This window comes from Anomaloglossus baeobatrachus, chromosome 4 (genome assembly GCF_048569485.1).
Source record: "Anomaloglossus baeobatrachus isolate aAnoBae1 chromosome 4, aAnoBae1.hap1, whole genome shotgun sequence".
Lineage (NCBI taxonomy): Eukaryota > Metazoa > Chordata > Amphibia > Anura > Aromobatidae > Anomaloglossus > Anomaloglossus baeobatrachus.
In genome coordinates this window covers 18,185,635-18,205,640 of record NC_134356.1, presented here as the reverse complement: position 1 = coordinate 18,205,640, position 20,006 = coordinate 18,185,635, and positions in this window count along the sequence as shown.

The following is a 20,006-nucleotide window of genomic DNA, read 5'->3' as shown; positions in this document are numbered from 1 at the left end:
ATTTTGGAAAAGTTTAAATAAATTGCACGCAGCATGTCACATTAGCAGGGCCCCTTGGGTACCTATACATCAGAATCCCCCCACAACTGACCCCATTTTAGACACTGGACCCCTCAAGGATTTTATTCAGGAGTATAGTAAGTGTCGCGGGCAGAGGGGGCCGCGCTCGCTACGCTCGGGGTCCGGGGCTTCTGCTGCTGCCGCTGCTCGGTGGCTCGAGCGGTGGGCCGGACCCGGGGACTTGAGCAGCGCTCCTCGCCCACGAGTGAAAAGGGGGTTGGTTTGTTTGTTTGGGGGAAGATAGTTTGTGACGCCACCCACGGGTCGTGGTGATTATGGGCACCACCGCTGCTGGTGACGTGGATCCCGGGAGCGATGGCGGGGAGCAGCTAGGATGTTGGTTCCCCCTCCGTGGGTAGGGGTTGGTGATCCCGGGGCCCGGTTGTGGTATGGGGAGGCAGGATGGTTGGGGATGCAGGAAAGCGGAGGCAGCGTGGCGCGGTGCCGGATGGCACTGTTGTACTCACTCAGACACAGATTCACAGAGTCTCTGGTAAACCAAACGGCTGGATGGACGGGTCTTTGCTCTCCCCGGGCAGGTTGATGGTGGCTGTCTTTCCCTGCACCGCTGTGGAACTGACTGCGATGGTTTCCCAACGGTAGTCAGCTCCCCGGCGTGTATGTACCGAAGGAGCCCGTTTTGCCCGCAGGCGCTAGCCCTTGGATCTCTAGCCTATGGCGGTGGCTTTCTATCCTCACGGTGTGGACGGTTGCCTTCTGTCGGGACTTGGGTGTTAGGGAACCCCTGGGGTTCCGGTCACTCTCGGATTTGACCTTTTTGGCGGCTCTTAGACTGGTCGGGGTCTGATGGCCCTGCCTTTGTGCTGGATATAGATCTGCTCCCAGGTTCGGTACCAGCGGGCCACCGCCCATCCCCGGTCCTACGGTTCCACTGACCTGCACCCACTCCTGCAGACGGCCACCACCGTCTGCCGACCTTGCTGACAGTGCCTGGGCTCCAACCCAGACACCAGCAGTTTCTGTCCTCTCACTTTCAACTCCACTCTAAAACTAACTGCTTTTCCTGCCTCTAGGACTGTGAACTCCTTGGTGGGTGGGGCCAACCGCCTGGCTCCACCCCACCTGGTGTGGACATCAGACCCTGGAGGAAGCAACAAGGATTTCTATTTGACTGTTATTAACTATCCAGGGGAGGGTGTGTGTGCGATGTTGTGCTTGTGACTACCTGGCTAGTCCAGGGCGTCACATAAGCATTTTGAATCCACAGGTACTTCACAAAAATGTTGCTGTAGCAACAATATTCTCACTGTTAGGCTATGCGCCCATGACCCAGCGACACGGCGTCTAGTACACAGTGTCAGCCTCCTGCAGAGATGTGAGTGTTGTCCACGGGAGAGCGCAGCTGCCCATGCCCACGATTTGGGTTCAGGCTGCTGTGGCCTTTAACTCTATTCTACCTGCAGAGAACACTCTAGTCTCCGCAGCATAAATTGACATGCTGAGGCTCAGAACAATGTGCCACAGGTCGGTTTATGGTGCAGAGAAAAGAAGCACAGTGGGCATGGGATTTCTAAAAATTCTTCCACTGTGCTTCTACTGCACAACGGAGTGTTATGGACGCATGGAAAACACTCTGCGCCCAAAACGCTGCAAACCCTGATTGTGGGCACACAGCGTAAAATGCTACAATGTATGAATGGATAGATGTCAAACATATATAACATCCCACCTCCTGCATATTCTAAGCTGGCGCCCTTTAGTGCCTTTCATGTGGCACTAAAGGGTGCATAGCCTTGTATTTAGCACAAAAAAAAAAAAAATTAAAATAAATGACGTGGGGTCCCCCCTATTTTTGATAGCAAGCTAGGTAAAGCAGACAGCTGTAGCCTGCAAACCACAGCTGAGAGCTTCTTCTTGTCTGGTGATCAATTTGGAGGGCTCCCCAGGCTGTTTTTTTTAATTATAAATAAATAATTTAAAAAAAAAACTAAACAAACGTGGGGTCCCCCCAAATTAGGTCACCAGCCAAGGTGAAGCTGACAGCTGGGGTCTGGTATTCTCAAGGTGGGAAGAGACATGTGTTGTGAATGTTAGTTATGCTTTGGCTGCTGGGAGGCTCCCTCTGATGGCCAGGAATGGTTTGGTCTTGGACCAGGTGGGTTGTGCAGTGGGTGTTTCCTTTGCTATCTCTCTGCTTATTTAAGTCCTGGTCTGATTGCAGACTGTTGCCGGATGTCAGTTGTTCTTTGTATCTCCAGCCTGCTTAATCCTGCTCTACACCATATCTTCCCCGGATAAGTGCGTGCTCTTTATTTATTGTCTGGTTCTTTTGTTTATCTGGGTTTGTCATTTGCTGTGGTTGGTTTTAGGTTATTTGCTTGCAGGGATTTTCCCCCTCAGTGGATTGTTGAGGAACTCCCTGCAGTTCTGTGTGGAGTATAGCTCCTTTGGGTCCATGAGTTTGTGGCTTGTTGACTTTGTTATGATTCTTGTTTTCTGTTCATTGGTATGACAAGGGCACCTGGTATAGGACAGAGTTCAGATCGTGCGATCTGAGGGCCTTTTTGTACTATCAGGAAGTTGGTATTCTGCAGGGTTTTTCTCTGGCCACCATCAGTCCCTTTCCTGTCCTTTCCTATTTTAGTCAGCAGGGGCTTCACCTTTGCTAATCCTGTCATCTACCTGTGTATTGTGTTTTTCCTATATCACCGCAGTCTTTGAATGTGGGGGGCTTGCTATTCTTGTCTATTTTCTGAGGCAGAGAGTTATTCATCTTTTCTACCTTTAGGATAGCTAGTTCTCTGGCTGAGTTCGCGGTGCACAGGATGTTAGTTCACCCCTCGGCTACTTCTAGTTGTGATGGTTAGTAAGGGGATGGTGGCCAGATTAGTTTCCAATGCTCTTGTCCCCTTTTGCCAATGATTTGTGGTGGTCTTTCATGGTTCTGGATCATAACAGACATGGTTATTGGACTCTTCCCAGCCTAATAGTAGCAGGCCGCAGCCACCCCAGAAGCGGTGCATCCATTAGATGCGCCAATCCTGGCGCTTCGCCCCAACTCATCCCGTTGCCCTGGTGCGGTGGCAAACGGGTTAAGATATGGGGTTGATGCCAGATGTGTAATGTCACCTGGCATCAAGCCAAGCAATTAATTATGTCACGCCGTCTATTTGATACCAGACATAACTAATTGACAGTAATAAAAAAAAAAATTGACACTTCCTAAAGCATTCCCTCTTTCACCAATTTATTGAAAAAAAAAAAAAACGGGTCCCCTGTAATCCATTTTGGAAGTCCCGCGTCGATTCTGGACCTTCTAGAATATGGGGGCACGTTCAGGGAACATGTCCCCCATTTTCTAGGAGGGCAGACCCTCCATTTGAGGAGAGTGGTTGCAATGACATTGCACCCACTCTCCCCGGGTCACAGCTGCAGACTGCAAGCAGCCAGCCAGCATTTCTGAAGGCAGGAAGCTGTCAGCTGCTCTGCACGTGTGACCGGCGTGCACTGTGAAGGAGGAGGGGGCCGCGGGGGATCAGAGCTGCGACAGGTACGGGCATACCTCCCAACCGTCCCGGATACAGCGGGACAGTCCCTCTTCTGAGCCTTTGATCCCGGGTCCCGCCCGTGAGGCTGTTTATCCCGGCTCCACCCACCCACTGTAGCCCCGCCTCGCTGTTTCTCCCTTCTACTATTCATTACAGAGCCGAGCGCGCACCTACTCCTGTGACTGCTGCTGAGGTATGAATCACCCCCTGCAGCAGAGCGACCCCCCCCCTGCACCAGAGCCGCCCCCCCCCCCCTGCACCAGAGCCCCCCCCCTGCACCAGAGCCGACCCCCCCAGTCCCGGAGCCTGCGTTTGTCGGCAGCTGTTCTCTGATTCCCCGTGTGCGGCTTCTCACTGCTGCAGACACGCGGGGAGTCAGGAAGCAGAGGAGACCGTGCAATCAGCACTTCTCTCTCCTGCAGATAGCAGTGACAATAACCTATGCAGAGTGACATCTGCAGGCTTCTATTACCGATCAGTGGTCTCCTGCCTGTGGAGCAGAGCTGCTGGGTCCTAGCTTCCCAACAGCTTCAGCTCTGCTTTATCCTGGCTCCTCTACCAGTTAAAGGGAACATGTCAGCAGAAATTTCACAATAAAAATAAAAGATTCCCCTCTGCAGCTCCTGGGCTGCTTCTAGAAAGGTTCCTGTTGTTATTGTGCCCCCTTTGAGACCTACAAAAATACTTTATGAAGTCTTACCTTTTTGTATGCAAATGTGTTTTTATGGTCACGGGGGCGGGCTGTCTGGCGTCCGTTATTCCCCCTCCTGCCGCTTTACGCAGTCCCCCATTGCTCATTTACATACACAAGGACGCCTTCCTCATGTAACTGTCCTCCCGAAGTTTTGCGCATGTGAACGCTTTTTCAGGTGATTGCGCAGGCGCGAGATTATGGGCGGCGCTGTGATTGTCATCAGCAGCGTTAACCAAGTACCCGCCCATAATCTCGTGCCCGCACTTTTCCCTCTGACTCCACCGTTATGCGCAAGTGCTGGCCATATGAGCCATGTTACCTATTACTGCTTGCACGAGATTATGGGCGGGTACTTGGATGACTTTGCTGATGACAATCACAGCGCCGCCCATAATCTCGCGCCCACGGTAATAGGTAACATGGTTCATATGGCCAGTGCTTGCGCATAACGGTGGAGGCAGAGTGAGAAGCGTGGGCACGAGATTATGGGTGGGTACTTGGATGACGCTGCTGATGACAATCACAGCGCCGCCCATAATCTCGCGCCCACGGTAATAGGTAACATGGTTCATATGGACAGTGCTTGCGCATAACGGTGGAGGCAGAGTGAGAAGCGCGGGCACGAGATTATGGGCGGGTACTTGGATGACGCTGCTGATGACAATCACAGCGCCGCCCATAATCTCGCGCCCATGGTAATAGGTAACATGGTTCATATGGACAGTGCTTGCGCATAACGGTGGAGGCAGAGTGAGAAGCGCGGGCACGAGATTATGGGCGGGTACTTGGATGACGCTGCTGATGACAATCACAGCGCCGCCCATAATCTCGCGCCTGCGCAATCACCTCAAAAGCGTTCACACTTTGCACAGTGCTCAGTCCCGCGAGAGTGGCACTGGGCATGCACAAAACTTCAGGAGGACAGTTACATGAGGAAGGCGTCCTCATGTATGGAAATGAGCAATGGGGGACGGCGTACAACGGCAGGAGGGGGAATAACGGACGCCAGGCAGCCCGCCCCCGTGACCATAAAAACAGATTTGCATACAAAAAGGTAAGACTTCATAAAGTATTATTTTAGGTCTCAAAGGGGGCACAATAGCAACAGGAACCTTTCCAGAATGCAGCCCAGGAGCTGCAGAGGGGAATCTTTTATTTTTTTTGCTAAATTTCTGGTGACAGTTTCCCTTTAAAGGGAACCTATCAGGTGCAATCTGCACTCAGAGCCAGGAGCAGTTCTGGGTGTATATTGCTAATCCCTCCCTAACTGTCCCTGTATACACTAGCATAGATAAAGGCATCTATAGAAAAAGTATTTTTAAAGAGCTTATATCTTATGCTAATTAGCGCGGGGACTAGTCCCAAGGGCGTTACTTCACTTGGCTAGTCGGCTCATATAGCGTGTTAGTACTCACACAGGGGCGTAATAACATGCTAACATGCTATGCAAGCCGACTAGCCAAGTGAAGTAACGCCCTTGTGACTAGTCCCCGCGCTCATTAGCATAAGATATAAGATCTTTAAAAATATTTGTTCTTGATCTCTTTATCTATGCGAGTGTATACAGGGACGGTTAGGCAGGGATTAGCAATATACACCCAGAACTGCTCCTGGCTCTGAGTGCATATTGCACCTGACAGGTTCACTTTAAAGGGAACCTGTCACCAGATTTGGGGCCTATAAGCTGCGGCCACCACCAGCGGGATCTTATGTACACATTCTAACATGCTGCATACCTCCCAACCGTCCCGGATACAGCGGGACTTTCACGCTTTACGTTGTTTGTCCCGTTGCCACGGGCGGGACGGCCGGCTCCCGGGCTCCGCCCACCCACTCTCTCTCCGCCTCCCTGCTTTTCCCTCCTACCATCCTAGTAGACGTGGCATAGAGAGGAGCGCTGCCTGTGCTGCTGCTGGTACAGTAAACGAATCTCCCCAGCGCTGATTTCCCTCCCTCCCCCCTCACCCCCGGCCGGAGCCTGTCTGTGCGGTCGGCCGGCCGCCTGTCTGTGCGGTCGGCCCGCCACCTGTCTGTGCGGGCGCCCCCCGCCGCCTGTCTGTGCGGGCGCCCCCCGCCGCCTGTCTGTGCGGGCGCCCCCCTGCCGCCTGTCTGTGCGGGCGCCCCCCTGCCGCCTGTCTGTGCGGGCGCCCCCCTGCCGCCTGTCTGTGCGGGCGCCCCCCTGCCGCCTGTCTGTGCGGGCGCCCCCCTGCCGCCTGTCTGTGCGGGCGCCCCCCTGCCGCCTGTCTGTGCGGGCGCCCCCCTGCCGCCTGTCTGTGCGGGCGCCCCCCGCCGCCTGTCTGTGCGGGCGCCCCCCGCCGCCTGTCTGTGCGGGCGCCCCCCTGCCGCCTGTCTGTGCGGGCGCCCCCCGCCGCCTGTCTGTGCGGGCGCCCCCCGCCGCCTGTCTGTGCGGGCGCTTCCCTGCCGCCTGTCTGTGCGGGCGCCCCCCTGCCGCCTGTCTGTGCGGGCGGCCCGCCGCCTCATTGTGCGGGCGGCCGGCCGCCTCTCTCTGCGGGCGGCTGGCCGCCTCTCTGTGCGGGCGGCCCGCCGCCTGTCTGTGAAGGCGGCCGGCCGCCTGTCTGTGAAGGCGACCGGCCGCCTCACTGTGGCTGCCTGCGTGTCCGTGCTGGAGGCCCGCCGGCTGCCTGCGTGTCCGTGCTGGAGGCCCGCCGGCTGCCTGCGTGTCCGTGCTGGAGGCCCGCTGGCTGCCTGCGTGTCCGTGCTGGAGGCCCGCCGGCTGCCTGCGTGTCCGTGCTGGAGGCCTGCTGGCTGCCTGCGTGTCCGTGCTGGAGGCCCGCCGGCTGCCTGCGTGTCCGTGCTGGAGGCCCGCTGGCTGCCTGCGTGTCCGTGCTGGAGGCCCGCCGGCTGCCTGCGTGTCCGTGCTGGAGGCCCGCTGGCTGCCTGCGTGTCCGTGCTGGAGGCCCGCCGGCTGCCTGCGTGTCCGTGCTGGAGGCCCGCTGGCTGCCTGCGTGTCCGTGCTGGAGGCCCGCCGGCTGCCTGCGTGTCCGTGCTGGAGGCCCGCTGGCTGCCTGCGTGTCCGTGCTGGAGGCCCGCCGGCTGCCTGCGTGTTTGTGCTGAATGGGTGTGGATGGGGAGTGGATATGGGCGTGACTGTGAAATGGGTGTGGTTAGGGGGCGTGGCCTAAAAATTTGCCGCGGCGCGCGTAGCGCGCCGCAAACTTTGTCCCTCTTTTCCTTCTTTAAAAGTTGGGAGGTATGGGTACGGGGGTCACCTGGGGGAATAGGGGGTGACCTGGCAGGGCCTTGGCACCAGTTTTCCGTTGCATGTGTGATGGCACATGCGACAGAAACCAGAGGAAAAGGGTAAATGCGGCCGGCACGCAGCTGTGCGCGCGGCCATCTTGGATTTTCGGGAGGGGGATCGGGATCAGGGGGGGGCACTTTGGGGACACCGGGGGACGAGATTTATCTCTCATCTGACATGCTTGATCATGCCAGATGGGAGATAAATCATTTTGTACCGGCGCTGCCATTTACTGCAATGTGATCATCGGTATACGGTGTATACCGGTGATCATGTGAGCGGGAACCGGAAAAACCAGCCCGAATCATGATCTCCAGGGTCTCAGCTATCCCCAGTAGCTGAAACCCCGGAGACTTTCTGACTCTGGGAGCCCTAGACCCTTTTTTTCGACCGCCGTTAAAAAGCGGCAGATCGGAAGAAGTACCCTAATTTTTTGCCGTTAAAAGGCGTATCGGCGGTCGTTAAGGGGTTAAATATTCAGAATTTAATATACTATATATTCACAGCGTCATTTAAAGAACATCATTGATTGTGTCGGCCCATAAATTATATAAATGTACCGAACGCCAGTGCAAATGAAGAAACTAATTTCTGGCGTAATACAATATACAGTATATTTATGTAATCGGCACGGTGGCTCAGTGGTTAGCACTTCAGTCCTGCAGCACTGGGGTCCTCAGTTCAAATCGTGCCATGGACAACATCTGCTAGGAATTTTGTATGTTCTACTCGTGCGTGGGTTTCCTCCGGGTTCTCCGGTTTCCTCCCAGAATTCAAAATTTACTGATTGGGACATTAGATTGGGGCTCACAATGGGGACAGTATTGCTGATGTATGAAAAGCGCCGTGGAATTAATAACGCTACATACATGAATATATATATATACACTCACATATCATACGACATAAGAGTGTGAACATCCCAATACAATAAAGTACAAAGAGACCATCTTGGGCCGGAAGAATCTTCCATGACGAGGTTCCATTTCTTGATCCAAAATGAAGATGAGGCAGGAATATTCCAAATATCATAGGACACAACGAGGACATTAACTACAAAGATAGAAAATAGAAAATACACACAACTAAGAACAGGATAAAGAGACCAAGAAAAAATGAGAGAGAGATGATAGAGAAGGAACAGAACTCAGCTTTTCTTTTCCTGAGAGAAACCAGCGACAGGAGCCGCTCAGTGTCGCCCCCGGAGGAAGCAGCGCGATCTGCAGATGCCCCTGACCTATAGCTGATTGGGATCACAATCATGGAGCTTTATACAGTGTCTGGAGATTGTCTTGAGCAGGAAACATCGTCTATAACGTAAGGAGCCACAATGTCCTGTAAAGATCTAGGAGTACACAGCTGTATAGAGATGGTACACAGCACTATATGAAGACAGTATGGACAGTATACAGTATGATATGGGGTATGCAGCAGTATATAGAAGGTATACAGTACAATGTAGGGGTAAAGCGCATTATAAAACTTAATTGAGTTAAATATGTGATATTCTAAGCCAGGGGTGGGGAACCTTTTTTCTGCCGGGGGCCATTTGGAAATTTCTACCAACCTTCGGGGGCCGCACAAAATTATCAACTTGAAAATTACTCTAATATATTTGGTCAAACAATTAACTCACTGACGGCTGGAGCTTCTACTCTTTGGTGCAGCTGTAATATTAGGCGATGTTGATCTTGTTGCTTTTCCAGGTTTGAGTTGTCTGGGACTGCTGTATATACATCACAGGAGGGTATGGGGGCATATACACCAAAGGGGAGGGTTGGGAGGAATATAGAACACTGGGGAGGCTGGGGGCATAGACATCACTGGGGAGTACATACATCATTGATGGGGAGCACAGACATATCTGGGGGGGGGCATAAACATTGCTGGGGAGGGCTGGGAGGAATATACATCACTAGGGAAGCAGCAGGGCATAGACGTCACTGGGGGTACATACATCACTGGGGGTATATACACATCACTGGGTTTCACAGAGAAGAATGGGGGGCATAAACATTGCTGGGGTTATATACATAGCTGGGGGCAGACAGCCCTGGGGGATGCCGGGGGGACACAGACAGCCCTGGGGGCACAGAGAATGATGGGAGAGGCTGGAGACACAGACAAACCTGGGGGACGCTGGGGGCACAGAGAAGGATGAGAGAGGCTGAAGGCACAGACAGACCTGGGAGAGGCTCGGGGCACAGAGATCACTGGGGAGACTGGGGGGACAAAGATCACTGGGGAGACTGAGGGGGGGGGGGGCACAGAGATCACTGGGGAGACCGGGGGGGCACAAAGATCACTGGGGAGACCGGGGGGGGGCACAGAGATCACTGGGGAGACTGGGGGGGCACAGAGATCACTGGGGAGACAGCACAGATCACTGGGGAGACAGCACAGATCACTGGGGAGACTAAGGGGGGCACAGAGATCACTGGGGAGACTGGGGGTGGCACAAAGATCACTGGGGAGACTGGGGGTGGCACATAGATCACTGGGGAGACTGGGGGGGGCACAGAGATCCCTGGGGAGACTGGGGGGGCACAGAGATCACTGGGGAGACAGCACAGATCACTGGGGAGACAGCACAGATCACTGCGGAGACAGTACAGATCACTGGGGAGACGGCACAGATCACTGGGGAGACTGGGGAGACGGCACAGATCACTGGGGAGACTGGGGGGCACAGATCATTGGGGAGAAAGGAGTGGAACAGAGCGCTGGGGAGAAAGGAGGGGAGCAGAGCGCTGGGGGCACAGGCAGACCCGGGGGAGCTTGGAGGCAGTTAGAGAACTGGGGGAGGCCTGGATCACTGAGTGCAGGAGGTGGCTGCGGGCATGGAGAGCGCTGCCGGTGCACAGAGAGGAGCAGCTGCCGCCGTGCACAGGTAGCCACCGCCGCCGCCGGGTACAGGGAGCCGCCGCCGGGCACAGGGAGCCACCGCCGCCGCCGGGCACAGGGAGCCACCGCCGCCGCCGGGTACAGGGAGCCGCCGCCGGGTACAGGGAGCCGCCGCCGGGCACAGGGAGCCGCCGCCGGATACAGGGAGCCGCCGCCGGGTACAGGGAGCCGCCGCCGGGCACAGGGAGCCGCCGCCGGATACAGGGAGCCGCCGCCGGGCACAGGGAGCCACCGCCGCCGCCGGGTACAGGGAGCCGCCGCCGGGCACAGGGAGTTGCCGCCGGGTACAGGGAGCCGCTGCCGGGCACAGGTAGCCACCGCCTCCGCCGGGTACAGGGAGCCGCCGCCAGGCACAGGGAGCCGCCGCCGGGAACAGACCTGGGGGATGATTGGCAGTCAATCCTCTCCTGTTTGATTTTAGCGCTCCTCACGCCGACCCCACCTACAAAGTACGTCCTCACGTAGGCAGTGCCAGCGTGGGGACGTAGTCTTTCAGGTATAGGAAATGCAGCGTTCAGCATTGAACGCGCTGTGTGGGGTTTTAAAGGGCCAGCAGCCAGCAAGATGCGGCTGCCGCTCCAGCACTACAGTCCCCGGGAATCAGCTCGGGGGCCGCAGGAAGAGTCGGGCCGGAGGTTCCCCACCCCTGTTCTAAGCTAAGAATCCCAGTTATAATGTGGTTTAACCCCCATATAGTGCAGCATAATGTCTATATACTGCTGTATATTCATAGCTCTGCATACCTCCATATAGTGTTGTTTACCTCCTTATTGTGCTGTATACTCCAGTAATAGATCTCTATGCCTCCATATATCGCTGTATACTCTCCAACTGTAAAGGCTGCTTTACACAGTACGACCGATTGTGCAATTTCACAATCGATCGTACCCGCCCCCGTCCTTTTTGCGTCACGGGCAAATCGCTGCCCGTGTCGCACAAAGTCGGTGACCCCCGTCACACATACTTACCTCTCGTGCGACCACGCTGTGGGCGGCAAACGTCCACTTCCTGGAGTGGGAGGGACGTTCCGCGTCACAGCGACGTCACACGGCCGCCGGCCAATGGAAGCGGAGGAGCGGAGATGAGCAGGACTTAAACATCCCGCCCACCTCCTTCCTTCACATAGCCGGCGGCGGCCGCGTGACGCAGGTGATCTGCTGTTCATCGTTCCCGGGGTGTCACACGGAGCGGCGTGTGCTACCCCGGGAACGATGAGCAACTAAATTAAACGATATTATGGAACCTAGCGACCAGTACATGACTAAGGATTTGTGAGCGATACTGCGTCGCTAGTAGGTGTCACACAGGCCGGCATCGCCAGCGATGCCGGATGTGCGTCACAAAAACCGTGACCCCGACGATCTATCGCACGATAGATTGTCTGGTGTAAAGCAGCCTTAAGTTTCTGTCCTCTAGAGCAGGGGTGGGGAACCTGCGGCCCGCGACCACTTTTCCTGCGGCCCCCGAGCTGATTCCCGGGGTCTGCAGTGCTGGAGCGGCAGCCACATCTTGCTGGCTGCTGGCCCTTTAAAACCCCACACAGTGCGTTCAATGCTGAATGCTGCATTTCCTATACCTGAAAGACTACGTCCCCACGCTGGCACTGCCTACGTGAGGACGTACTTTGTAGGTGGGGTCAGCGTGAGGAGCGCTAAAATCAAACAGGAAAGGCTTGACTGTCAATCATCCCCAAGGTCTGTTCCCAGCGGCGGCGGCTCCCTGTACCCGGTGGTGGAGGCGGCTTCCTGTACCCGGCGACGGCGGCTCCCTGTGCCCGGCGGTGGTGGTGGCTCCTTTTACCCGGCGGCGGCTCCCTGCACGCGGCGGCGGCTCCCTGCACCCGGCGGCGGCTCCCTGTACCCGGCAGCGGCTCCCTGTGTCTGGCAGCGGCGGTAGTGGCTCCCTGTGTCCGGTAGCGGTGGTGGTGGCTCCCTGTGCCCGGCTGCGGCAGTGGCGGCTACCTGTGCCCGGCAGAAGCTGATCCTCTCTGTGCGCGCCAGCAGCGCTCTCCATGCCCGCAGCCACCTCCAGCACTCAGTGATCCAGGCCTCCCCCAGTTCTCTAACTGCCTCCAAGCTCCCCCGGGTCTGCCTGTGCCCCCAGCGCTCTGTGCCCCTCCTTTCTCCCCAGTGATCTCTGCCCCCCCCAAGTCCCCCGCAGTGATCTGTGCCGTCTCCCGAGTGATGTGTGCTGTCTCCCCAGTGATCTTCGTGCCCCCTCAGTCTCCCCAGTGATCTTTGTGCGTCTTCAGTCTCCCCAGTGGTCTTTGTGCACCTTCAGTCTCCCCAGTGATCTCTGTGCCCCTTCAGTCTCCCCAGTGATCTGTGCCCGCCCCCAGTGATCTGTGCCGTCTCCCCAGTGATCTGTGCCGTCTCCCTAGTGATCTGTGCCGTCTCCCCAGTGATCTGTGCCGTCTCCCCAGTGATCTCTGTGCCCCCCCCCAGTCTCCCCAGTGATCTCTGTGCCCTGAGCCTCTCCAAGGTCTGTCTGTGCCTTCATCTTCTCCCATCCTTCTCTGTGCCATCTGTCCCCCCAGCGTCCCCCAGGTTTGTCTGTGCCTCCAGCCTCTCCCATCATTCTCTGTGCCCCCAGGGCTGTCTGTGTCCCTCCGGCATCCCCCAGGGCTCTCTGCCCCCGGCTATGTATATAACCCCAGCAATGTTTATGCCCCCCAGTCTTGTCTGTGCAACCCAGTGATGTGTATATACCCCCAGTGATGTATGTACCCCCAGTGACGTCTATGCCCTGCTGCTTCCCTAGTGATGTATATTCCTCCCAGCAATGTTTATGCCCCCAGCTATGTATGTGCTCCCCATCAATGATGTATGTACCCCCCAGTGATGTCTATGCCCCCAGCCTCCTCAGTGTTCTATATTCCTCCCAACCCTCCCTCGTGGTGTATATGCCCCCATACCCTCCTGTGATGTATATACAGCAGTCCCAGACAACTCAAACCTGGAATAGCAGTTGTGAAAAGCAACAAGATCAACATCGCCTAATATTACAGCTGCACCAAAAAGTACAAGCTCCAGCCGCCACAGTGAGATAATTGTTTGACCAAATATATTAGGGTAATTTTCAAGTTGATAATTTTGTGCGGCCCCCGAAGGTTGGTAGAAATTTCCAAATGGCCCCCGGCAGAAAAAAGGTTCCCCACCCCTGCTCTAGAGGAAGCTGGAAACATCGCAGACAGCTTCGGTTTGGATACCTAATCTGATGTCGCCTATGGGCTGAGCAAAACCCATACTCCGTGCTGATTGGCTGAGAGTCTCTTCCGCTCTTTGTGTGACCCGCGGTGTCAGGAGACTGATAATGTTCTATTCAGCGCTATAAGGAGTCTGTGCAGCAAAACAAGAAAATCCCGCATCACTAACAGCAGCATATGGACCCATACAGCTCTGTAGGGAGTATAGGAGGATATACAGCACTACAGCCGCCTATACAGCAGTATATGGAGCATATACAGCACTACAGCATCCTATACAGCAGTATATGGAGGATATACAGCGCTACAGCAGCCAATACAGCACTATATGGAGGATATACAGCAGTATATGGAGGATATACAGCGCTACAGCAGCCTATACAGCAGTATATGGAGGATATACAGCGCTACAGACGCCTATACAGCAGTATATGGAGGATAAACAGCACTACAGCAGCCTGTACAGCAGTATATAAGGATATACAGCACTACAGCAGCCTATACAGCAGTATATGGAGGATATACAGCACTACAGCTGCCTATACAGCAGTATATGGAGGATATACAGCACTACAGCAGCCTGTACAGCAGTATATGGAGGATATACAGCACTACAGCAGCCTATACAGCAGTATATGGAGGATATACAGCACTACAGCTGCCTATACAGCAGTATATGGAGGATATACAGCACTACAGCAGCCTATACAGCAGTATATGGAGGATAAACAGCACTACAGCAGCCTATACAGCAGTATATGGAGGATAAACAGCACTACAGCCGCCTATACAGCAGTATATGGAGGATATACAGCACTACAGCAGCCTATACAGCAGTATATGGAGGATATACAGCACTACAGCAGCCTGTACAGCAGTATATGGAGGATATACAGCACTACAGCAGCCTATACAGCAGTATATGGAGGATATACAGCACTACAGCAGCCTGTACAGCAGTATATGGAGGATATACAGCACTACAGCAGCCTATACAGCAGTATATGGAGGATATACAGCACTACAGCAGCCTGTACAGCAGTATATGGAGGATATACGTCAATATTAATACACTGCACTCTCAAATATATATTAGGAGTAGAAGAAAAACTTGAACAAAGTTGATTCCTTTTGCAAAAACGTGGAATTTTATTTATACAGTGACAAGGGAGGAAGACGTTTCGGCCTAATTACGGGCCTTTCTCACGCCGGGTCACTAGGGAAGGGGAACAGAAGTAATAATCAATTTTTTACAATATTATACAAAATGTACATATATACAGATAAGTAGAACAACCCATGAAGGGAATAAAGTGAATTTCTGTAAATACAACGATGACAGATATAGGCAAAAGGCAACTCTGCCTTGTAGGATTATACTGAATATAAGGCAGTGCTATGAAGAAGACAGCAAGACAAGCATAAATGGCATACCTTCACTAGAAAAAGACAGTTTCTCTCAAGAATATTTGCTTTATTCTATGTAGTCTGCAATTGCAGGGATAAGAGATGAATAGAGAGGACTTCCACCCAGGGTATGTTAGAATAGAGGTCACAGGAGAAGAGCTCTGTAGATAAAATGGTATGTGCATGAGTAAAAAACATGTAACCGGGAGTAGAGGTTTCTAGATCTGTCTCAGTACCTGTTTTGCATATTCATTACATATGAACTGTTCAGGTGTGGATGTACGTCCTTTGCAGTAGATGTGGAAATACGGGAAGAATTCCCTGATATGTTGCACCTTAATGGATATAGAGTCAGTTATTTATAAGACTAAAGGCTACTTTACACACTGCGATATCGGGCGCGATGTCGCCGTATGTGCGGCACGCCCTGTTCGTTAGCGCGATGTGTGTTCATCGCTGTGTGTCCATGTTTTTGTCGTGTGCTTACGGTTACATGTCACAATCTCTGTTATAGTTACCTTTCAAGCTATCTCGTGTCCCGATGTAATGAGGAACAATAGCATCGTTGTGTTGCTGTCTCACCGCATGGATTTCCAAGTGTCATGGCGATATGGGCGTTGGTTCCCCACACAAAGTGCATCTTGATGTAGTAGAATTGTAAACTCGCTACACCCATGCTTGCCTCGACTCATTTGTTTAATCAGCGCTATAGATTTTCATTGGATGTTGGTAGTATAAATGTGCGCAGATGCGTGTTCATTCTTGCAGCTGTTGTCTACCCATTTGCGTTTGTCCTCGCACAACTTATTTTGGAAAACAACTGTCATCTGGACTTGCTTTTCTTTGCTTCAAGGTATGTTTCATCTTTTTTTTTTTAATTTTTTTTTTTATGTATTTTTTAAACTCAGTGTTTGTACTGATTTTGCTCCAATTTAATGTTTGCCTGACGTGTATGTGCTATAGTATTTGCTGTATATAATTGTTTTGTTTTTTTCTTTGTTTAATTTGGTTAAACTCAGTGTTTGTACTGATTTTGCTCCAATTTAATGTTTGCCTGACGTGTATGTGCTATAGTATTTGCTGTATATAATTGTTTTGTTTTTTTCTTTGTTTAATTTGGTTAAACTCAGTGTTTGTACTGATTTTGCTCCAATTTAATGTTTGCCTGACGTGTATGTGCAAATTTTTTTTTTTTTTAATAATTTTTTTTTTTTCTTATGTAAATCAGTGCTTGTACTGATGTATCTCCAATTTACTGTTTTACAGATGTGTACTAATAAGGAGGAATTCCTACGTGAATTCATTGAGGTGTACCAGACGCAAACACCCTTATGGAAAATAAAATCCCCCGAGTACAGCAATAGGCAACTGAAAAAGGATGCGTACCTTAAAATGATTGCAATATATGACAAATACCATCCTAATCAAAAAGGTACCGAGGATCTGGTTAAAAGAAAAATACAGGCAATACGCACTGTTTATAAGAAAGAACTGAACAAAATTGAGGAATCCAAGCGTTCTGGTGCTGGCACTGGTGATGTTTACGTCCCAACGCTGTGGTATTTTGATTTATTAAATTTCACAAGGGACCAGGAGCTTCACAGGCCATCAACCAGTAGCCTCAATATTGGTGTTGATATTCCCCCTGATGCGAACAATGAAGTGACTATATCTGAGGTATAATTTTTCAAATTGTACTAATTGGTTAAAAAAATTGTTTTATGTATTTTTAAATGATGATGAAATGAATATTTGTCTACTTTCCAATATATATGTAAAAGTGTACAAATTTTGTTTTGAAACATAGATTTGAATGACAATTTTATTTATTCATGTTAATTTTGTATTGCAGGAGCCAACAAGTCAGCAATCAACATCTGAACAACTAATGGAAACTCCTGCTAGCCAATTAACCAATGTTGATTTGGTTGAGGCAGGCCCATCCAATGTGTTATACACACAAAGTTGGCAAAGGAGAAAAAAAACCATCCCTCCTAACACTACTACAGCTGTAACAAAACTGATGGGAGTGGCACAAAACATCCTAGACCAGCACAACAGACCACCCCTTTCTGGTATTGCTATGTTTGTGGATGATGAAATGCGTGAACTGACCCCAGATCAAAAATACATAGCCCAATGTTTAATCCAGGATGTCTTACGTTTGGCAAGAGCAAAAAAACTAACAGACTCATCCTATGTTGCCATTGGCGAGGTTTCTCATCCTGTTGAACCTGTTGAACCTGTTGAACCTGTTGAACCTGTTGAACCTGTTGACCCTGTTGATGCCCCTGAAATTCCTCAAGCTGCAGCAGAGCCATCAAGACAAGCACTTCGAAAGGGTGGTGTGCGTGGCCGTAGGTCACGCATGAGTTTGGTTAACAAACGCAAAAAGAAGTAGTTGTTTTTTTTTTGTATATTATTTTTGTATGTTTTTGGTGATTATTGTATTCCTTCTGTTGCCTGATATTTCGTGCATATTTGTGAAAATAACAAATGTGTAACCATTCCACAGATAATAAACCTGCCATATGAATTATTGTGTTTTTCGAATCAATTAGGCACATTTTTTGTGAAAATGTTTTAAAACTTTAATTTTAATTTAGAATCATTTATTAACTTGTATATTTTTTTTTTAAATTTTTTAAAAACATTTTTCTGGTAAAATCTTAGTTTACAAACAATTAGACATACATGGTTAACATATAAATCTACAAAACAAACATCATTTATTTATGACGTTGATTAATATATTTATGGATTATGGCAGCATGCGCCTCAGAGGCTTCTTTGAGTCGGTTCGCAGACACATAAATATCATATAGTGTGACTATTTCTGTAAAAAAAACAAAAAAAAAAACAGTTATTGTTATATATTTTAGCGTTTGGTTAGAAAATTTTTAGAAAAAATAGAAAAATTGAAACATTTACCATTATGTTGTACACTCATGAAACTTACCATTACTGACAACTTGTTCTTCACGTTCATCTCCGGATGATGCACTTATGTCCCAACCTGATCCTCTACCACCTAATTGAAACATAAGTTAATTTAGTTAGAGTATTAGCCATGTAGCAAAAGATTTTCCACTGTACTAAATTTGGAAAACCACATCAGTACCATTGTCCTCCATATTCTCTTCAGACGTTACATCAGCATCACCATGTCCTGATGATGGTGACATCACATCATAATCAAGGCTGTCTGCTTCCTCATTTAAAATGGGTAGGCTATTTTCAGGGTTGGAATCCATGCTTGGAGCCAGCTGCTGGACAACATTTTCATTAGTATTGTTGGTGGGCTGCCTTGACTCATTATTCAATGAGTTTACATCTGTTAACATTAAATAAAAACACTTTTAATTTAACCCAAACAACTACATATAATGTGATTTTATTATCTAACAAATCAATGCAGACCGTTAATGATTTTTAAAACTTTTATGTTTTTATATTATTAATCAAAAATATAGATAATGTATGTATGAAAAAATTATCTTACCAGCTATCACTACCAGGCTACTTCGAATTTCTTCGATTCTCTCCTTATCCCTGTACTTTAAATCTGCCCATTTCTTCAGTACCTGCGTTGATGTGCGTCTGATATGAAATTTACGGAACAGGCCCCTGCATATTTTTTTCACAACACTCCTTTTATGTCCCATAGGACGTGGATATGTCTTTGCACATATATAGTCCAGTGCATCCATCCTTTTCACCAAGTATTGGACCTCCCCTTGGCCCCAGACCTTTGAACGTTTGTTGGTTGCCATTTTCCCTTTCAGTTTCGCTTTAGATCAGCAGGTACACAGTGTGGCGTGTCACATGCTCATTTAGACGTTTGTACGTCATGACGTTTCTTTATTTATATGTGAAAAAACTGAACATTGTATGTCGCCGTAATGTACCTTAGTAATACTTATGTGCTCATTTTTTTATGCGCAAATGGTTATTTTTGTTTTTATCACTTTGTTATTTGTTTTTATTAAAGAATTATATTTGAATTATATTTTGGTTATGGAAAAGTGCCGTGTTTTAAAAATCATAATGTTTTATGTCATGTTTAAAACATACATATTAGTAAATGTAAATAATCAATCGAGAAAAATGATTGACAGAATGCTTGTACTGCTTAATTGTTTAATTTTTTTATTATGATAATTTCTTAAAAAAAAATTTTGCATAAAGAAATATTTTGTTTACAATCATACATTATTTTGTGATGATTAAACATGTTATCACAATAAACTTCAAATAACTATATTCACAATGTTGTATTAAGTTACATCAAACTATTTACTTTAATAACACAATAAACATTTTTCAACTCAAAATCAGATTCTTTCAACAATTAAGGTAATTTAAGTTAAAAAAAACACAAATACCAAAAAAAACTTATGACTTACATTATTTAAACACAACCATGCAATCTCATGTTTAAAGAGCACCTAAACTCATGAATTAATTATAAACATGCTGCCATGACACAGCCCCTGGGCCATTAAAAAAATTACAATAATTAGTTCTGTTTTCCATAGCATCCATCATACTACGTGACAGGGGTGGCTGTGGCAAAAGATTATCCAGTGGGTTACCTTGCTGACGCCATGCCCCCAGCTCAACAACACCATTACTTGGATTTTCTACATCAACAAAGCCAGGTGGAACATATTCAAGACCATCTCTTTTTCTGAGAAAATTATGCAAATAACAGCATGCAAGCACAACATTGTCAATGGATTCAAGTTTTAAGTTGATTGGCATGGAAAAGATACGAAATCTACTGCTTAATATGCCAAAAGCATTCTCGACAACTCTTCTAGCTCTGCATAGACGATAATTAAAAATGCGTCTTTCTACATTCAAGCCTGTAAGTGGATATGGCCGTAACAAATTACGTAGTAATGGAAAGGCCTCGTCCGCCAAAAAAACAAAATTTAAATTTCCAATGGTATTTTGGTTTGT